Here is a 20,327-nt window from a genome sequence, read left to right as displayed (position 1 = left end):
GGATCTACCAATGCTTATTCCCACACAATGTTTGTTGGGTCCCAGAAGGCAGATCTAGGAGCAATTCTTGGGGGGAATTGCAAAAAAGCAGGCCTGATAGAAGGAAAAATTCCCCAAGAGAACCATAGAATTAGAATTAGTTTCTTTGTAAGGGGCTCAGTTCCACTTTTAAGGATAGTTTTACTTGGGTGATTATCTGTTGTCAAGGGGAATCTTTTTTACCAGTACTGGCTGGTCTACATGGCCAGCCAGATTTCATTCAACTCTGAGTCCTGGGCTTTGTCTCCCAGTAAAAGGACCAAAGTCCCTCGTCAAATTCAGTGGACCGTATGAGCAGGCTCCTAACAGCACCTCATATTTCTATGGTGCTTCAATAGTTGCACACCCATCCAGAACCAGGCAAGGCAAGTGTGATTACTCCTACTTTGGAAATGGTAAAACTGGGCCTCATATAAGTGACTTGCACAAGGTCATAAGCCAACATACATTAGGATTTAAACCTAATGTCTTTTGAACCACTGTCAATCATGCACAGAAACTTGTAGCTGGAACGGAAGGGGTTTTAGAAGGCACCGAGTTCAACCTTTGCCTGATCTAGCATCTTTGGTGAGTGGTCCCTAGCATTGACTTGAAGACTTCCAATGAGGAGGAGGCAATGCTGCTTGCCGAGGCAGCCCATTCCACCTTGAAAAAGACTTGGCAATTGGTGAGTTTTCCCCGCATTCATCTCTTTGCAACTTCCATCCATTTTTTTCCATTATACTGCTAAACTTCAAAAGGCCAAGGTCTACCTAATGTACTTCTTGTAAAATGGCAGCAAAAGATACCTTCTTTCAAGAAGCCAGGTACTGGGAAGCAAGCGAGGTGTTTTTGTTATACTTTGGTTAGAGTAAGCATAAACATTTTTGGGCAGATGAAAAATATTGGAGTTTATGGGTCTCTGTCTCTCTGTTTCTGTCCATTGTCTCTTTGTGTCTCTGTATCTGTCTGTCTCTGAGTTTCTGTCTCTGTCTCTGCATCTCTCTTTCTGTCTCGCTCTGTGTCTCTGTCCGTCTGTCCCTCTCTCTCTGTCTCTGTTGCTCTCTCTGTCTCTCTGTCTCTGTCTCTCTGTCTCTCTCTGTCTCTCTCTGTTTCTCTCTCTCTGTCTCTCTCTCTCTGTCTCTCTCTCTCTCTGTCTCTCCCTTTCTCTTGGCACAATACTTAATGTATCACAGACACATAGACATTTGTTGACCGACTGACTTACTATTATTGGAGGACTTCAAAAACAGAGACCGAATGAGTACTTGTGTACTGTAGTGACAATATTTGCCCAGCTATAAAATCACCCTATTTCTGACCTCTAAGCTTCATTACTTGTATTCAGCTTCTTCCCCCATCTCATCTATCTCCAAGTGGATTGATAATTTTTGGAGCAAGTGGAAGTGTTTTAAAATTATTTTTGTTGTTGTTAGGGATCACAGATTTTAGAGCTGTCAGTGACCATCTAGCTTAGTGACCGTCTAGCTCAACATCCCCATTTTACAGATAAGAAAACTAAGGCTTAGAAAACTGAAATGACTTGCCTAGGTCACTCATCTACTATATCAAGGTGTGGATTATACCCGTCTTGTTTTGACTCAGTTTATATCTTCTACGTACACATTTATTGACATGTTTCCCCTATTAGAATGTGAGCTCCTTATGAGTAAGGAGGCTTTTTTGCCCCTCTTTGTGGCCTCAGAATTTTTCATATTATTTTTTACATAGTGTTTAATAAATGCTCACTAACTGGCTAACTGTGAGTATAGCTTCTCTTCTCTAAGTCACACTGATTTTAGATCAGTTTCTGTAACACAACCTTTATCCGTGGATTCCTTCTCAGAAAAAAAAAATGTTTTTAAAGAAATAAAAAATAAATTCAGAGGAGTAGAAAGGAAACCAAAGGTATTTTCCCCATCTAAGTTCCCAGTCTCTCTGAAATCTAAGAATCTCTGTTCTCTTGCAAGTAGTACCCAGGTAACATACGAATACAGCCTCAAAATGCACTGTTATCTCTGGCTTTGACCAGAGTTGCTAATGGATGGTAACATGGGTTGTACTGTTGTCCACTTTCTAATCAGTATAAATTTTGCTTACCTCAGGTCCCCTCTTATTTACCTCAAATAATTAGTACTAATGAAACCAAGTTCCAGGTTATGGGTTCCAGGCCAGGAAAAACCAGATTCTCTCCTGTCTGCCCTGCAGCTAACTTTCTTCTGTACTTTTCTTTTTTTTGCCATTTCAAGTCTAATAGAGGAGAGAGCATGAAAACAATGTACAAACAAGTTATAGACAGGCAGAATCGGAGATAATTAACAAAGGGATAGCATTAGAATTAAGGGGTATTGGGCAGCGAGGTGGTACAGTGGATAGAGAGTGAGACCCAGAGTCAGGAAGATCTGAGCTCAAATCTGGCCTCAGACATTTCTAGCTGTATGACCCTGGGCAAGTCACTAGGCTGTATTTACCTCAGTTTCCTCATTTGTAAATTCATCTGGAGAAGGAAATGGCAAATCACTCTCACTTCTTTGCCAAGAAAACCCCAAATGGGGTCACAAAGAGTCAGACATGATTAAAAATGATTGGACAACAGTAGTTGGTAAGTCGGTGACATTAACTTTGTGTCAGGATTATAAAATATATTCAGGTTATGATAATAATTTTACCACTTCTATCTACAAGATAGCCCTATCTAAAAATAAAGGTTAGCACTCAACCTCTAGAGAATGAATATCCTCTGCAGTCTATACTGCACAAAAATATATTCATATTCTTAAAGCACCTATAACTCTTATGCTCTAGAAACCTTAATGTCTCCCTATTAGCTTGTAGGATAAAATCCCAACTTCTCTATTTAGCATTTAAGTGTGTCCTTCATATTGTGCCTCCGGCTCATCGTTCCCCTCTGATTTTACATTACTTCCATTCACGTCCTCAATATTACAGCTCGACTGGTCTACTTATTATAGGATCAGAGATTTTGCGCTGGAAGGGAAGGCACTGTGGAGACCATCAAGCCCAAGCCTTTCATTTTGTAGAAGAGGAAAATGAGGCCCAGAGAGGTGACCTTGCTTAGTCACTGGAGTTTTATTGCTAGTAAGAATTTTAGGTAGAATTAGGATTCAAACTCAGGTCCTCCTGACTCTAAGTTCAACACTGTGCTATCTGGTTATCTATTCAAATAGCTAATAAGACATGAGCTAAGATGTGAACCTAAGTTTCTTGACATTCCTTTGATCTTTTCTGTGCCTTTTTGTAAGCTGTCCCTCGTGCTGCCCTGATCTCCCTTCCCACTTCCTCTTCCTCTTCTTCCTGTCCTAATCCAAGGCTGCCTTGAAGACACAATTCAAGCTCCCTGTCCTAGAGGAAGCCTTTTCTGGGATGCCTGTGGTTCTCCACCCCTGCCATGCTGTTCATATTTATTTTGGATATATTTTGCCTTGAACTATCTGTGTATGTTTTTCCCTCAGTAGAATATAGGCTCCTCGAGGGGAGAAACAGTGTGTGATCAATAGCAGGAATTTTGTAAATGATTGTGGACTGATCCACTGACTGAATGAAGTGAATCAAGTCTTTTTGTAATTTGTCCAGCAGAAGAAATCATCTGTTTGTTTAAAGCCTTAATCTCTGCTGTCTGTGGGAAGCTGCTTTCTTCCAACATATCCACAGATCCTGGAACATACCACTCCTGTGGGGCTAGGGCACAGATCTTGGAACATACCACTCCTGTGGGGCTAGGGCACAGATCTTTAACTTGGAAATATCAGGTCATCCATCCAGAAGCAAAAGCAATTGGGAGTTTGTAAGAGCACACTAGACCTGCCTTCATAAATCAAAGCCTGCAAGGCTCCCTGATTTCATCTCCTTTATAGAAGGTCACTGAACATAAACCATGACCTGTGGGGAATTGAATTAAACCTAAAAACCAACAGTTACTTGGTTGCTAGAAACATGGGCTCATTGTGGCTGCTTTAGAGAGAGGATACAAATAAAAGAAGCCCTCAGTTATTGAGAGGTCCCTTGTTTGACGATCTCACTTACCCAGGACACAGTCAAGGACCCAGAAAGAGGCAAAAGAGATGGATGGAAAAAAAAAAGAAGATTCAATCCAGTTCATTTCACTAAACATTTAAAAGTAGCTGCCATCTACGAGGCACATTCCGGGAATGTCTCGTTATACAGATATGAGACAGAACCTGCCTTCAGAGAATTCAAAATCATACAGGAGGAAAGACTTGAACATCAACAGCAAGGCTGTGAAATCCATGGAGGTCAGAGTAAAGAAGAGGGCAAGGCAAAATGCTGCCAGGCCCTTGAGGAGCAAGAGCTCATTTCTACCTCAGTGCTTCATGGGACGATGCCGGAATTAGGATCAGTCCATCACAGGATCTTATGACCACAGTGAGGGGATTCAAGAGATGAATGAATTAGTGAAATGAATAAAAAAGTGCTTCTTAAGAACTTACTATGTTCCAAGACTTGTGCTAAGTCTGGGGTTACAAATGGAAACTGATACCACACTTACTCTAAAGGACCTTATACTCTCATTGGAGGAGAGAAAAAGGGTGAGCTGCACAGAGGATGGAAAGGCCCAGAAACCCTGAGGCCTGAGTGTCAGGGGGGATGGCAAGAGCCAGGGATCCTTAGGTCACATTACTAGATCATATTACAACATTGGGAGTTTGGAGGGCAAAGAGGCAGGGTGATGCTCAGGTCCAGAGGGCTTCAGAAGGTCATAACAGGGAAGATAGTAAGGCCTGGGAGTCCTCCATCCCACCAGAAGAAATAAAGTTGGTGATTTCCATTTCATCCAACACCTGTGAGTACTCAAGCAGCATGGATGAGTTCTGGGAGGGGTGGAGTAGGTAGGTGGGGAATTGTGGAGAGGAAAGTATTTTCCAATTGGGGAGGGGTGTCCACTCCAAGCAAGGATGATGATACAAATTCATGAGAACATGAGAACTCCAAATGAGAACATCGAGAGTTGAGAATGGTCTGGCTTCCTGGGAGTGTCAATTTTACAAAGGGAAGTAGTTTGAGATGAATCTGATAAGTTATGTTAGAGCTATGTCCTTGAATACCAGTATCAGGCAGCTAAGTTTTATTCATTAGAAAATGGGGAGTTGTGGGGAGTTTTTGAGAAAAGGAGATTGGTGATCAGAGTGATATATTAAGATGATTTATTGGATCAAGACTTTAAGAATTCAGTGTATACTGGAGGGACCGAGGACAGAAAAAGCAGTTAGAAGGCTCTTACAAGTAGATAAGGACACAAACCAGGGTGATGATGGGAATAGAAAAGAGAGGAAATAGAAAAGGGTTATTGTGAAGTAGATTTGGTATTTCACTAGATCTCTGGGATGAGGGAGAGAGAGGATGACTCCAAGGTTACAATCCTGATTGCCTGGGATGATCTTTGTGACACAAGAATAAAATTAAGGGCTAAGTTTCCGGGGGGTAGAGGATGGGAGGAGATCAGTTTTGTGACTGCTTAGGGGTTGATAACACATATGGATCTACCAAGTGCTAGGCACTGTGCTAAACTCTATGTAAATAAAGACAAAAATGAAAGTTCCTACATGACAGAATCTTAGATTTGGGAGAAAAATTCATATATTTACATCTGTATACAAAATTGATAACAAGATGATTATGGGGAAGCAGCAGAGGGTATCAGGAAGGTATGGAGTCTGCAATACTGGGGATCCAGACAAAGGCATTAGACAGATGATGCACTTGTGTCTGGAGGTATAGATTTGCTAGTGAATTGCATAGATGTGATCATTTAGTCACTGGTATTGAATGACATTAGCAAAGGAGAGTAGAGAGAGAAAGAGAAGAGGGCTTAGGGCAGAACATTAGGAGATGCTCAAGAGTAAGAAGAATGAGGAAGATGACAAGCCAGCACGAGACAGAAATGGCATAGTCAGGCTGGAAGGAGGAGAGTCATGTCAGGCATGTCGTGAGGAGAGGGGAGGGCATTAAGGAGGACAGAGTGGTGCATGCCATCAGACGCTGCAGAGATGTCAAGAAAGGTGGAGACAGAATGAATGGGAGGCAGAATGGTGCAGGAGAAGCAGTGAATCTGGGCTCAGATGTCTGGACTAGAATCCTGGCTGCTGTTGGTGTGATGAGGACATTCCCCTAACATCTCACAGCCTCAGTTTAGTCTGCAAACTAAAGGAGTGAACTTGATGAAGAACTCCCAGGTCTCTTCCAATATGAAGTAATTTATGACCCTTTGGTTAGAAGGACTGCATGTTTTTCCCCAGGAGAGTGGTAAGGATGGAAGCCAGACTGCTTGGGGTTGAGGCGTAAGTATGTGGTGAGGAAGTAGAGACAGCAAGGACAAACTTGGACAGAGAAGGGGACAAGGGCACGAGGAGAGAGCTCAAGTGTGGAGTAGCTTCGGAGAAATGTTCTTTTCAGACAGGATGAAACATAAAACCTCATACACCGAAGCCAGTACATATTACCCTTTTACTCAGACTAGGAGGGAAGGGGGGTTACTGCCTCCATTTCTTCTCCCCTCCCAAAATCCTCCGTGGAATATCCACCCAACATGTTTGGGCCTTTTCTCTTGAAACTGCATGGGCAGCAATGGAACAAAAGGGAAGTTTAACTTTCCCCCTGCTTTTCTATGTAACTACTTCTTTTTTTTTTAATGCTTTATTAACTTCTGATTTACATCATCCATTTCTGCCAGATTTTGAGTTACAAATTTTCTCCCCATTTCTCCCTCACCCATCGCCCCCAAATAGCAGTCCCATAGGATATCCCCTCCTCCAATCTGCTCTCTCCCACATTTTCCCCCATACCCCTTTCCACTTTTCCAGTGGATCTCTATGCCTCAGTGCTTGCACATCCCATTTCCCAATTTACATGTAAGATGGTATTAATAATAGTATATATATATATATACACACACACACATAAATATATATACATACATACATACATACATATTTGAATATTTGATTTCAAAACTTTCAATTCCAGATTCATTCCCCTCCTTCCCCATCACCCACCCCTACTGGGAAAATACGCAGTTCAGTATAGGTTGCACATGTGTGGCTAATGCAAAACAATGACATAGTAGATATATTGTAAAAGACTAACTACACTTCCCTCCCTCCCATCCCACCTCCCACCTGCTCTACTCTCCACTTTGATCCTGTCTATTTTCAAAAGTGAGCGCTTCCAACCTCCCTCACCCCCAGCCTACCCTCCCTTCTATCATCCCCCCTCTCATCCCCTTCCCCCCTACTCTCCTGGAGGGTGAGATACCCTATTTAGTGTGTATTTCATTCCCTCCCTGAGCCAAATTCAATGGGAATAAGGTTGACCCATTCCCTTTTGCCTTCCTATTCTTCTCCTCCATTGTAACCATTTTCCCTTGCCTCTTCTATATGAGATAGTTTACCCCAATCTGTCTCTCCCCATCTCCTCTCATGATATTCCTCTCACCTCTTAATTTCACCTTTTAAGTATCATTCCTGCCTTTTAAATTGGTCCTGTGCCCTCTTTCTATGCATACCTGTAAACATATATGCACACATTCACATATGTATTCATATGCCCATATACCCTCATATATAGACATATATATATATATATATATATATATATTTATATTTCTAATCCCTTCAACTACTGAGAAAAGTTTCATCAGTTACAATTATTGTTTTCCCATGTAGGAATGTTAATAGTTCAACTTTGATAAGTTCCTTATGATTTCTTTTCCCTGTTTACCTTCTCATGCTTCTCTTGCTTCTTGTATCTGAATGTCAAATTTTCTATTCAACTCTGGTTTTTTCATTAAGAATGCTGGAAAGTCCTCTATTCCACGGAATGACCATATTTTCCCCTGAAACATAATACTCAGTTTTGCTGGGTAGGTGACTCTTGGTTTTAATCCCAGCTCCTTTGCCCTCGGGAATATCACATTCCAAGCTCTTCAATCCCCCAGTGTAGAAGCTGCCAGATCCTGGGTTATCCTGATTGTGTTTCCACAATATTCAAATTGTTTCTTCCTGGCTGCTTGTAATATTCTCTCCTTAATCTGGGAATTCCAGAAACTGGCTATAATATTCCTAGGAGTTTTCTTTTTGGGATCTTTTTCAGGAAATGATCGGTGGATTCTTTCAACCTCTATTTTGCCTTCTGGTACTAAAACATCAGGGCACTTTTCTTTGAGAACTTCCTGGAGGATGATTTCTAGGTTCTTACTTTGGTCATGGCTTTCAGGCAGTCCAATAATTTTTAAATTATCTCTCCTGGATCTATTTTCCAGGTCAGTGGTTTTTCCCATGAGATATTTCACATTGCCTTCTATTCTTTCATTTGTTTGATTCTGTTTAACAGCATCTCGATTTCTCATAAAGTCATTAGCTTCCACTTGCTCCAATCTAATTCTGAAGCAATGATTCTCCTCATTGAGTTTTTGGGATTCTTTTTCCATTTGGCAAATTAGGCTTTTTAAGGCATTCTTCTCCTCGTTGCTTTTTTGGGCCTCCTTTGCCATTTGAGTCAGTCTGTTTTTTAAGGTATTATTTTCCTCAGTCAGGCTGTTGACTCTCATTTCATCATTTTCTTGCATTGTTCTCATTTCTCTTCCCAATTTTTCCTTCACTTCTCTTATTTGGTTTTCAAAATCTTTCTTAAGGTCCTCTATGGCCTGTAACCAGCTCGTATTTTCCTTTGAAGCTTTTGGTGCAGGAATTCTGACTTCACTGTCTTCCTCCTGTTCCATGCTTTGCTCCTTTTGGTCCCCAAAATAGGAGTGTATTGTTGGAATCTTCTGTATGCTTTGTTTCCTTTGCCTGCTCATTTTGCCACTCAATTACTTGACTTTTGGGCTTTTTGCCACAGTAGGACTGCCACCAGACAGGGGAGCTTTCGTCTCAAACGCTGGGGTTTTCTCAGCTGCCAGAGGTATTAGATGGGTGCCCTCTCTGAGGTCTCCACACCCTCTGGCAAGCTGGACACACACCCCAGAACCTCCACCCCAGACTGCAATCCAGATCCAAGCAGGTTAAAGCAAGAGTGATTACCCCTCAGACTGGTGCTTGGTCCCCCTACGCTCTGCAGGCCAAGAGCTGAAGCCGCCACATGGTGCTGGCTGGCTGTGCTGGTGTCTCAGGGGTTTTTTGCCCTGGGGGTACAGCTCCAAAGTTTGTTTAGAGTCCCCTTTTTACATGGATTGGGGAGGGTGGAAGCCAGAGCTGCGGGAAGGTCGTGCTTCTACCCCGCCATCTTGGCTCCGCGCCCCCCCCCCCCCCCCCCCCCCCCCCACTTCTTGATGTTGCCTCATAGAATCAAAGATTTTGAACTGCACCTCAGGGTTGCCCCATTCAATCCCCTCACTTTACAGGTAATGAAACTGAGGCCAGATAAGATGAAGGACCTTGCCTTAGGGTGGGACAGTTCCAATAACCAGTATTTACACAGCACTTTAAAGTTTCCAGATCATTTTACATCAATCACCGCATGTGGCCCTCACAGTAGCCTTGTGAGGTATGCGTTATTCTATTCCCCATTTAAGAGATGAGACTGAGACTGAGAGAGGTTTGTTTCACATGGCTACTGAATGAGGTGAGATTCGAACTCTGGGTTCAGCACTCTATCGACTATCCCACCCTCTGTGTGTTCGGTCCATGTAATAGGCCATTTGAAAGTTCACTGACACATTATACAGAACCAAGTCGATAGCAGCAACCAAACCCATTAATTAACTTTCTTGCTTCTTGATGCCATTTTATAAAATATCCCCTCTAAAAGCTTTATGCATTTAGCCTTTTCCCATTCAAGCCTCTATGACTGAATTATTGGCACCGCAAAGTCTAAGTAACTCCTTAGGACCCGTGTTGTTCAGTAATTTCAGTAGTGTCCAAGTCTTTGTGATCCCATCTGAGGTCTTGGCAAGGATACTGCTGTGGCTGGCCATCTCCTTCTTGAGTTTATTTTACAGAAGGGAAAGCTGAGGCAAACAAGGTTAAGTGACTTGCCCAGGGTCATGCAGTTAGTAAGTGTCTGAGGCCACATTTGAACTCAGGAAGAGTAGTCTTTCTGACTGCAGGCCCAGCACTCTATCCATTGTCGATAAAATAAAATAAAATGAAATGAAATAAAATGAAATAACCAAAGACATTGCACTGCTTTGGTGAAATTGTTATCTTGTCATTACAACAACCCCCCCTCCCCCCCCACCAATTGTGTGTGAATCTCCTTAATGTCTTCCCATAGATCAGTCACAGGAGTCCATGCAGCATGAAGAGGTACTTCCTTCAGATTTCTAGACATTGAGACAAAAAGAAAATTGGAATCTGAAACTGAAATCTGGCAGTTTACAATGCTTTCTGAGGACCAGGTTAAGTTCAAAAGGGCTCCCATCAATTCAATTCCTTGGAGATCCAAATCCAATTCCTTGGAGATTTTACCCTCATAGGTGCACACGATATAAAACAAAACAAAGCAAATAAACAGTTTTGAAATAAAAGTGACCTGTTGCTTCTTGGTTATTTTGATAAATCAACTATTTTCTTTACCAAAAGAATAGCGGCTAAAAGGTGACGGGGAAAGCCAACCTATCACCATCAAGATATCCTGGACAGAACTTTTCTTTCTCAAGCTATTTATGTTATGCTTAACTCAGCACTAAGAAAAAATAAAAGTCATTGAACTGATTTGCTTGTCTTTTTCTCTCTATCTCACAACCTTGAGCTATGGAAAGCTTGTGCCTGGATTATTCAAAGATGAAGGCTTTTGAGCCCAGGGGAATGGGACTGGTCTGCATTGTTCTTGGTGACTAATGATGTGGGTTTGCCACTTGCAGGGGTCAGAATCTTTTTAATTGGCAATGACCTTTTAAAAATAAATCAAGGATAGAGGGCCATGGGAGGGGCCAACCATGGACAATGAATTCCAAATAAGAGAGCCCATCCTTGCCCATCCTTTAACTCTGCAGCTTATTTGCATGAATCCATTTGGAGCTGTCATCACCCTAAAGTAAGGAGGAAATGCATTCTGTCAGGATTTTGGCTGGAGGCAAGCAATGTACCAATAACAAATTTTTTAAAGAGAAAATATTGAATCTTATAAGCCAGTCATGTTTTCTGCTTTATTTAGTGATGAGGCAGAGGAAAGAAATGAAAACAGGGCCAATGTTAAGTTTTTCTATTCATTTTTCTTACTTATTAAAAGGAGAGAGAACAATGACCCCAAAGGTCAGACAGTCCATTATCTTTTAGTGCAAGCTGGAGTCCATCAGTGCGGTCTTTGAGTTCAAGGTGATGGCAAAGCAACCAGGTAGAGATATTTAGCAAGTAACTGGCAATGTGAGTCTAGGATCCATGATGGGCTGAGGATGGGGATCTAATCTGGGGATGCATCTGCACAATGGTGATGATTGAAAGCACGAGAGTAGATGAAATTGTCAAGATAGAAAGTGTAGAAAGCTAAGAAAGGAGGAACGAGGTCAGAGGCATGGATGCACCCAACATTAGGGCTCAGTAGGAAGACACAGTTGTTCCCCAGAGTCAACTAAGTAAAATCTCTGCTGTTTAGCCTGGCATTCTAGGCTTTTCCTGGTCCAGAAATCACCTGTTATTTCGTATCATTTCCCACCATGAAGTTCATATCACAGCCCAAATCCACTACCAGGTGTTTACACACTTTTTTTTTTTTACAAATAAACAAATTATCATAGTGGATAAAAGTACTGATCCTGGAGTCAGGAGGACCTGGGTTAAAATTCTGATTTATATGCTTAATGAATGTATGACCCTGGGGAAGTCACTCTACCATTCTTTTTTTTTTCTATTTTAGTAGTATTCCCCCCTCCTCATTATGTGTTGACAATTTTTAGCATTAATTTTTATAAGATTTTGAGTTTCAAATTTTTCTCCCTCTCTCCTTCTATGCCCCTTTTCCTCAAATGGTAGGCAGTTTGATATAGGTTATAAATGTGATATCATGGAAAACATATTTCTACATTAGTCATCGTTCTGAAAGAAGAAACAGAACAAAAGAAAAAGTAATCATGAAAAAGAATAAAGTAAGTGAAAAAAGTATTCTTTGATCTTCATTCAGAGTCCATTGGTTCTCTATCTGGGTATAGATAACAGTTTCCTTCTTGAATTCTTTGTACTTGTCTTGGATCATTGTGTTGCTGAGAAGAGCTGAGTCATTCATAGTTGGTCATCCCACAATATTGCTGATACTGTGTTCAATGTCCTGGTTCTACTCATTCCATTTTGTATCATTTCACACAAGTCTTCCCAGGATCATAATTTCTTATTGTACAATAGATTTCCATTACATTCACATACCACAGCTTGTTTAGCTATTCCCCAGTTGATGGACATCTCAATTTCCAATATTTTTCCACCATGAAAAGGGTTGCTAAAATATTTTTGCACATGTAGGTTCTTCTCTCTTTTTTATGATCTTGGGATATAGACCTAGTAGTATTATTGCTGAATCAAAGGGTATGTACAGTTTGGTTACCCTTTGGACAGTTCTAAGTTGTTCTCGAGAATTGTTGATCAATTCACAATTCCACCAATAGTTCATTAGTCTCAATTTTCCCACATCCTTTCCAACATTTATCATTCTCATTTTCTGTCATATTAGTCAGTCTGATAGATATGAGGTGGTACTTCAGAGTTGTTTTAATTTACATTTTTCTGATCAAGAGTGATTCAGAGCACTTCTTCATATGCCTATAGGTAACTTTGATTTCTTCATTTGAAAACTGCCTGCTCATATCCTTTGACAATTTCTCAATTGGGGAATGGCTTGTATTCTTATAAATTTGACTCAGTCCCCTATATATTTGAGAAATGAAGCCTTTATCAGAAATGCCTGCTGTAAAGATTGTTTTCCAGTTTTCTGCTTTCCTTCTCATCTTGATCACATTGGTTTTGTTTGTGCAAAAACCTTTTAATTTCATACAATCAAAATTATCTCTTTTACATTTCATAATTCTCTCTATATCTTGTTTGGTCACGACCTGTAACCCACTTAAATTTCCCTTTAAGAATTTGGATATTTTACCACTTGGTGTGTATATGTCTAGTATTAAAATTACTTCATTGTTTATGGTACCTTTTAGCAAGATGTAGTTTCCTTCCTCATTTCTTTTAATTAGGTCTATTTTTGCTTTGTCTGAGATCAGGATTACTAAACCTGCTTTTTCTTTTACTTCAGCTGAAGCATAATAGATTCTGCTTTAGCCTCTTGCCTTCACTCTCTGTGTGTTCCTCTGCTTCAAGTGTCTTTCTTGTAAACAACATGTTGTAGGTTTTTTTTTTTTATCTACTCTACTGTCTGCTTCTGTTTTATGGGAGAATTCATCCCATTCACATTCACAGTTATGATTACTCACTGTGTATTTCCCTCTAGTCTATTTTCCCTCCTGTTTGTCCTCTTTTTTTTACCCTTTCCCTCCTCAACATTGTTTTGCTTTTGTCTACCACCTTTCCTGGTGTGCCCCCTCTTCTGTCAGCACCCCCTCCCTTTACTTAATCTTCTCTACTTCAACTTTCCTATAGGGTAATATAGATTTCTTTATTTGACTGATTGTATATATTGTTTCCTCTTTGAGACAGTACCAGTGAGAATAAGGTTCAAGTGATGTCCATCACCTATCCTCCCATCTTTCCCTCCACCATAATAGTTTTTTGTGCATCTTCATATGAAATAATTTACCCCATTCTACCCCTCCTTCCTTCTGTACTCAGTGTACTTCACTTTCTCATTCCTTATTTATTTTTAAAAAAATCATTACCTCAAATTCATCTTAATCTGTACCTCTGTCTATGTATATTCTTTCTAGTTATACTATTTATGGTGCAATTTTTAAGAATTACATCTATCTTTTCCCCATGCAGTAATGTGAACAGTTCAGTTCCATTGAATCCTTTATGTTTTCTTTTCCCTCTTTCCCTTTTTAGGTTTGTTTCTTGATATTGGAGATAATTTTTTTATTCAGTTCTGGTCTTCACCTTATGAAAGCCTGATATCCTTCTATTTCATTGACTGACCATTTCCCCCCTTGAAGTATTATGTTTAATTTTGCTGGGTAGGTGATTCTTGGTTGTAGTCCTAGTTCCTTTGTCTTCAGGAATATCATGTTCCATGACCTCTGATCCTTTAACGTTACAGCTACTAAATCCAGTGTAACCCTGATTGTGGCTCCCCAATGTATGAATTGTTCCTTTCTGTCCACTTGCAGTATATTTTCCTTGACCTGAGAGTTCTATAATTTGGGTATAATATTCCTTAGAATTTTATTTTGGAATCTCTTTCCTGAGGTGATCAGAGTTTTCTTTCAATGACTATTTTGTCCTCTGGTTACAGGATATCAGGGCAGTTTTCCTTGATAATTTCTTGAAAGGTATTAGTTGTCACGATGATGATGATGATGATGATGATGATGGTCATCATCATCACCTTTGCTTATTGGAATCCTGAACTTCCTTCAAAGCCTAGCTCAGGTGTTATGTCTTACATGAGGGCTTCCTTGATTACCCCCCCCCCCAACAGACACACACACCTTCCAAGTAAATAATGTTATTTCCCCATATTATATTATCTACCTTTTTTACATACACTGAATTTACTTCGGTACATGCTATGTTTTATATAATTATATAGGTATATGTTTTCTCTCCTGATAGAGACTTGTTTGTCTTTGTCTTTATATCCCCTTTATTTATCACAGTATTTTGAGCATAGCAAGCATTTTAAAAGATTGTTGAATTAAGGGACTGGCATCATACAATGGAAAGAACAAAGGGACAAAGAACAAAGACCAAACAGAAGAGCTGTGATTTCAATCGCCTTATTGCTGCTTCCTCATCCATTTACCTTCTCTGGGCCCCAGAGGTCTCTGAGTTCCTTTCTATCTTTAAAACTATAATTCTATAAAGTGAAGACGTTTAAGAGCCCAAAGCCTAAGCCCAAAGCGTGATGAGATTACCCTCCTGAACATTAGAAAAAATTAATATTCAATAGAAAAAGTAATATGAAATTTTTATACTTATGATTTGTATAAAAAAGGAATTTAAATATTCTGATCTGTGTGGGAGATTGCTCAGGAAAATTAAGAAATTTTGTTTCAGGTTTATGAAACAAGATGAAAATTAACTTGCAGAATGAACCCTCCATTTCTAGCAGCTAAAGAGACCTTTTATTTTTGGAAGAAAAATAATTAAAACAAAGGACTGAATGGCAGTCCTAGAAGAAAGAAAAACTCTTGGGTGGTCTTTGAAGCTGCAAGATTGAAAATGATAAATTGTATTTCATTTGTTTAAAAATGTGTTGTTATACTTTGTTTTCACACAATAGACACTTCTCAATAAATACCTAAGCAATATCCTCTTCCCAAAACACTTCCCTCCCCAAACAGTTAGCTTATTGCCTTTTAATATGAAGGAGAACTGTATTCTGTGATTTTGACATAGTCATAAGGCAACTCATTAGAATTCAGCAAGCAATTACTAGGTGCCTACTCTGTGTAAAACACTGTTAGGTGCTAGGGACACATTCTCCCCTCAAGGAGCTTGAATTCTATTTGGAGGGAAGGGATATGTGTGTATGTATATACAGACATATATGAACAAATACACAGGTATGTCTGCATATAAATGCAAAGCATATGGAAAAAATAATACAGGGTAATTTTGGGGCAAGGGAGCTTTCACAACTGTAAAATTAAGATTGGGTTTTGTAAGAGGTTGCACTTGAGCTGTACCTGGAAGGGAGCAAGGATTTCCAAGAAATGGCTCCAAAGAAGGAAATTCTTCCTTGCATGAGAGGCAGCGAGGTGGGAGGCGGAATATTGTGTACCAGGTGCCACAAATACACAATATTTGGCCAGAGTGTATAGCAGATGAGAAGAAATAATGTGAAATCAGTCTGGAAAGAAAGATTAAAGTCATATCATCATCATCCTTTTAAGTAACTTTAAGATTCGAGAAGTGTTTTATAAATAGTATCTCATTTAATCCTAACAGCAACCTGGCTTACAGGTGCTGTCATTATCCTCACATGAGAGGTGAGGAAATTGAAGCTTAGGGAGGTTAAGTGATCTATTCAGGGTCATACAACTAGTAAGTGTTTGAGGATGAATTTGAATTTAGGAGTTCCTGACTACAGGTTCAACATTTTATGCCACCTGGCTGCCTGATGATGTAAAGGTCACTAAATGAGATTATATAGAATTTAAGAATTTGTATGGTCTTCACTGATTATCTAGTCCAATTGATAGCTGAATGGTATCCTCCAAGTGGCTTAACTTGGAGGCAATAAAGAGCTACAAAAGCATCATGAACAGGGGTGTGGCATAGTCAGCTACATGCTTTAGCAATATCAACTTTGTGCCAGTGGAGGTTGGCCTGGTGAGAGGAGAGAGTCTGAAAGATCAAGTACGAGTCTCTTCCAATAGTCAAGGCAAGAAGCATAGGGTGGGGGCCCTGAGAACTCGAAGAAGGGGGTGGATTGTCTTTGTATTGCACTGGAGTTCTTTTGTCCTTTCAAGTTGACATTAATTACACTGTTGCAGTCTTTGTGTACATTATGCTTTTGCATCTGTTTTCTTCTGCCTGTATCATTTCCTATATTTTCCCATATTTCTCTAGGTATTTCATAGATTTCATTCTCTGTGGTGCAGCAATGGTCCATTAACTTTGAGTGCTACAAGTTGTTCAATCATTGCACTATCTTTGGCTTCATATTTTGTTTCTGGCCTCGCATTAGCAAAAGCAACACTGCTATTTCTTCACCTTTTCTGCAGATCTATGTTAAATGAACTAATTATTTTACAATGGAAAAAATCCCAGTGTTAATGCTCTCTGAAATGGGTATTCAATATACCATATTTCTATGGATTCCATATAGTTGTGGAGCATTGAGAAGCTTCTTATCTTTGAATTGTTCTCTTCTTTCTTTATCACTATACACTGTTGGTAAAGGTGACAACTGGTAGCCATTCATGGGTTACAATCTCAAGTCAGCACATTCTACAAAAAGGTTACATGTTTGGAAAACGTCAGTGACAAGCTCGACAAATACTTACTTGGGATGTTTAAGGAGGAGATCCCTTTGATATATAGGCTGGACCCAGGGTCACTGAGGGCCCTTTCTAGTCTCAATTTCTATTATCTTCTTTAAACAGATTGACATAACCGGGGGGTATTTGGGGGGTATTTTAACACATTAAAATTGAGCTCAGCTTTGATTAAGGGCCCTTGTGTGTCTTTTCTTTCATCCATTCTAATGGTTGCTGCTTTGTTATTGTAGATTTTCCATGACCCTTAGGGTCCACTTTGGGGACTCAGCTGACTATTCTCTTGCTTCTTCCCCCAAGGGAAAGCAGGGCAGCTGTGCTCACAGAATCTAGAATCCACGAAATTTTTTCATTTTGTGTAAACAGCCAATAACTTATTTGAAAGAAAGTGAGGTGATCTTTGGAAGCTTTTGGGGGGCAAGGCCACCTCAATATCAATAGGAATAGCAAGAAAAAGTATTTATAGGAATGAAAGGATGAATCAAAATGCTAATTGCTATGTGCCTAGCACTGTGCTGAGCACAGGTGATATAAATATAGCCATGAAGGCGCACATATCAGCCATCAAGGAGATGATATTCTAATAGTTAGAGACTATGCATATAAAGGAGAAGTGAATAGAAAGGATGTTTTGATCTAAAAAGTCACAGAGGTGGTGAGTAGCACCACGGAGGAGTTGATTTATGTGTCTTTTCCAGTCAAGGGAAGCATTGTGTTGATCATGGTTTTAGAGCCAGAAAGGATATATTTTAATGTCTGATAGCACTCGAAATATGTGATCTCATTTGAACCTTACAATAACACTACTAGATGGGTCTCGTGGTTATTATTATCTGTGTTTCATGTAGGGGAAAATTGGGTTACAGAGAAGTTATTTGACTCCTGGCCAATGGTTGCACATCTAGTGAATGCTAGAGGCAGGATGTTTTAAAAGAAATCAGGTCATCAGAGTTTGGCTGTAAACAAAATTGAGATGAGAAGCAGCTTGGCATAGAACTTAGAAGGTTGGTCTTGGAGTCAGGATTGCTTGAGTTCAAGGCTCTTCTCCTTTACACCCAGCTCCCTCCCCTGTATGCTCTGTGTATCACGTCTTTCAGCTATTCGTACCCCTCTCCCAAATATTGCTTTACACATATTTTGTGTATAATTTGTATGTATTTACATGTGTACATATTGCCTCCTCTGGTAGACTGTAAGCTCAGTGGGGACATTCTTTTCTTCCCATCCCCTGTGCCCAGCACAGTTCCTAGAATATAGAAAGGGCTTAAGGTTTGTTGATTAATTGGAAGCAGTCCCTGTAAAGATGAGATTACAGATCCCCTGAATAATAGGAACTGCGGTATAGAGAAGTTTTAGGCTAGTCACATATTATTGTTTATTAGCCCAAGTTGGCTTCATGATGACTTTGTGCAGTGGGTAAAGCCTTCCTTTCCTTTTATGGAGGCCTGATCTCATTGATATGTGCAAAGTCTCCAACGGGTAGGCCCTGCTGCTCATTTGTTTTTTCTCATCCCACATGGCTTTTTTTGTCTTCTTCTTCCATTCAATCCTTCTGAAAATGTCCCTCTAACATTCCAGCGACCTTTCTTGAGCTCTCTTGATCCTGCGTGTATGGCACAGCAGTAAAGAATTAATTATCCCTTACTCTTACTACAGAAATTCCTCAGAAAAGTGATTCCTACTTTCTGGTATTTTATGCCCTTTCTCCTGTTCAAACCTTCACTACAAATATGGGGCAGCTTTCTCACACTTCCCATACCATGACATCCAACACCCTTCAAATTAATTTGTATCTCTTTTGTATATGCATGTTGCCTGCCCTAATAGGATGGGAGATCCTTGAGAGCAGCGGGTATTTCATTCTTGTCTTTCTTTATTTTGGAGGGGGGAAGGCAGGGCAATTGGGGTTAAGTGACTTGCCCTAGGTCACACAGCTTGTAAGTGTCAAGTGTCAGAGGCCAGATTTGATCTCAGGTCCTCCAGACTCCAGGGCCAGTGCTCTATTCACTGCACCACCTAGCTGCCCCTGTCTTTCTTTCTATTGCCTAGTTCAGGGCCTGGAACACACTAGGTGCTTAATAAATGCTGTGTACCAATTGTTGTTAACTGCAGGATTTGCAACTCTATTTCATGATCTGCATAATAGGTGCTTTTATTCAGAGGAAATTTTGAAAAGTCATTAAAAACCATTGAAACATTTTTTAGTTCACCTGAAATTATTAACTTCAACTTAATAATTTTAACTTTAAAAAAAAATTCAACTCAAATATAAAGAACTGTTTTGTCCAGCAGAAAATTCCTTCCCAATATTTCCCTTTAAGAAAATGTGTAAAAGATGAAGAACAAAGGTAAAAGCCCCAGGAAACACAAAACTTGATTTTTGCCTCATTAACACCATTACCTTTCCACCCCCTTGAAATGTTGGATACAAAACACATATCAGGGAAGTTTCCTTTTTCCCACTCAAGAATGAAAACATTGAAAAAGGAGAGGAGGACCTTTTAGTCCTTGGGGGTAGATGTGGATGTGTGGTGGCCAAGGAAGGAACTAAGTGGCTCTAGTTCAAGATTAAATGACTATAGTTTGGGAAGGTTAACCCCAAACTTTATTTTCATGCATTGTGACATCATTGTTGTTCAGGATTTCAATAAATATTATCTCATATCATCTTAGTGTCTGAGCATGGGACGCCTATGCTAGTTTGGATATTTCTCTCTCTAAACTAGAAATGCTTGGATTTAGAATTAATGATAAATTACATTAAAACACAGAGTGCAGGGTGTATATATATATATATATATATATATATATATAAATGTGAGTATATATATGCATATATATGTGTGTGTATGCATGTGTATATACATATATACATGTATAAATAGATAGACAGAGAAAGACAGAAACACAGAGAGAGAGATATTCTTCAACACTTACAGTTCCTAAAGGAAAGATAAATTCACTTTTGTCCTGTTCAAATCTAGATCCAAATATTCACCCACATAATCTGCCCAATATAGATGTATTGATAAACTTGTTTTATGTACAAGTTCATATCAGATTTTTGGATACTAGGGGGTCTTGATCTATTGGTGTTCCCTGAGTGGATATTTGGGCTAAGCCTCTCTAAGAAATTGGTGGATGTCCTTTAGGAGGTTCTGGACATCTACAAACATGTGACTAGGAGCTGTTAGAAAGTATGAAGAATCTTATAGTTAATTGAGTTCTTTGATTT

The sequence above is a fragment of the Petaurus breviceps genome, unplaced genomic scaffold (genome assembly GCF_028583685.1).
Source record: "Petaurus breviceps papuanus isolate PSGF00001 unplaced genomic scaffold, PetGlider_PUasm1.0 490, whole genome shotgun sequence".
In the NCBI taxonomy this organism is placed as follows: domain Eukaryota; kingdom Metazoa; phylum Chordata; class Mammalia; order Diprotodontia; family Petauridae; genus Petaurus; species Petaurus breviceps.
This window is presented reverse-complemented; position numbering follows the sequence as displayed.